Here is a 2,138-nt window from a genome sequence, read left to right as displayed (position 1 = left end):
TTTTGAGTGAGAGGCTGGGAACTGCAGAATTCTGATAAACTTTTGTGACTACTTTGCACTTTTCCAAAATCTAGCTCCAGATTTTGAACCAGACCAATTCATAAAGCTTCTGCCTACTCAGTGCCAGGTTTCCCTGCCTCAGACACCAGAGGTAACCTCTGGAGAGGGCTGAGCCAGTGATGTCTCCATCATGATTGAAGCCATCTTGGATGCACATCTTTGTTCAAGAGGGAATGACCTTTTTAAACAGAATAGGTTATTTTCAACCACAGACATTGAGACAATGAAAACTGAGTTGGCTTGGTCTCATCAACAATGTCAGACATTCACTTGCCAAAGTGAATCTTCTGTTGAAAGGGTTAAAAATAGATATTACCTTTTGGTTAAATTAGCAATAGTTCTTTGAGCCAAAAGTACTGTCACAGTATTTCCTTCAGAGAGAAATGGGAAAGCCTTTTATTTGGTCAAGATTAGGGAAGCAGAGCTTATCAGAGATAGCTCACATCTACATCCTGGCAAAGAGACAATCTTTTAACTCCAAATGAAATGTATTTATATAACATCTGTTTTGACCTCAGGATGTCATTAGTTCCTTTTAAAGTAAATTGATGTTATAATGTGAGAAATGTCGCAGCCAAAGTGCATCATCAAACTGCAATGCAGTAACGACTAGATACTAAGTTCTGAAGAAGGGTCACTGAAACATAAACTCTGCTTTCTCCCTCAACAGATGCTGCCAGACCTGCTGAGTTCCTCCCACAATTTCTGTTTTTGTTTCAGATCTTCAGCAACTGTGTTAGTTTCTTTTGCAATGGTTAATGTGGGCGGCATGGTGGCACAGTGGTTAGCACTGCTGCCTCACAGCGCCTGAGACCCGGGTTCAATTCCCGACTGTGTGGAGTTTGCACGTTCTCCCCGTGTCTGCGTGGGTTTCCTCTGGGTGCTCCGGTTTCCTCCCACAGTCCAAAGATGTGCAGGTCAGGTGAATTGGCCATGCTAAATTGCCCGTAGTGTTAGGTAAGGGGTAAATGTAGGGGTATGGGTGGGTTGCGCTTCGGTGGGTTGGTGTGGACTTGTTGGGCCGAAGGGCCTGTTTCCACACTATAAGTAATCTAAGATGTCCAAGACACCAAGAAAGAACTCGCCTACATGTGATGAGAAATCAGTAATTAGGAGGGCACAGTGGCTCTGTGGTTAGCACTGCTGCCTCACAGTGCCAGACACCCAGGTTTGATTCCAGCCTCGGGCAACTGTCTGTGTGGAATTTGCATGTTCTCCCCGTGTCTGTTTGTTCCCTCCACGTGCTCCTGTTTCCTCTCACAATCTAAAGATGTGCAGGTTAGGTGAATTGGCTGTGTAAAATTGCCTATAGTGTTCAGGGATGTGGAGATTAGGTACACTAGTAAATGTAGAGAAATGAGTTTGGGTGAGATACTGTTCGGAGGGTCAGTGTGAACTTGTTGGGCTGAAGGGCCTAGTTCCACACTGTAGGGATTCTCTGATACTTCTATTCAATGAAAGTGTCACACTTCTAAGTGAAGGATCATAAGTTCAAAGTTCTAAGTGAAGGGTCGTAAGTTAAAGATCATACAAACAATGATATCCTATGCTCTTTTGCTTCACTTTATCGTGCCTTCACGAGACAGCAAGTACTACTAATGTGACTGTGCTCAGATGAAACTCCTTAGAGAACCATTTAGTCAGGATCACTGTTTCAAAGTAAGGATTTGCCCTTTGATGACAGAGATAAGGAGGAATCTTTTCTTACAGAGGGGCATGAATCTTTGCAACTCTCTTCCACAGAAGATAGTGGAAGCAGTATCTTTGAATATTTTCAAGGTACATGTAGATAGATTCCCAATAAACAAGAGCTGAATGGCTGACGTGGAGGAATCGGATCATGATTATATTGAATGGCAGAGCAGGCTCAAAGGGATGAATGGCCTACTCCTACTCACAAATTGTACGTTTGTAAAAGGTTTGGAGGATTCTGTGGTAATGCCCCTATCTCTGAGCAAGAAGACCTAGGTTCATTTCCCATTTCTCCAAAGGTGCGTAATAATATCTCTCAACAGATTAGAGTTGGGAAGGACCTATAATTCTTCCCTTAGGGCTCCTCCCGTGTTTCTTCCTATGAG

Source organism: Hemiscyllium ocellatum, chromosome 19 (genome assembly GCF_020745735.1).
Source record: "Hemiscyllium ocellatum isolate sHemOce1 chromosome 19, sHemOce1.pat.X.cur, whole genome shotgun sequence".
Classification (NCBI taxonomy): domain Eukaryota; kingdom Metazoa; phylum Chordata; class Chondrichthyes; order Orectolobiformes; family Hemiscylliidae; genus Hemiscyllium; species Hemiscyllium ocellatum.
The sequence above is the reverse complement of the archived record's forward strand: the minus strand, read 5'-3'. Positions refer to the sequence as shown.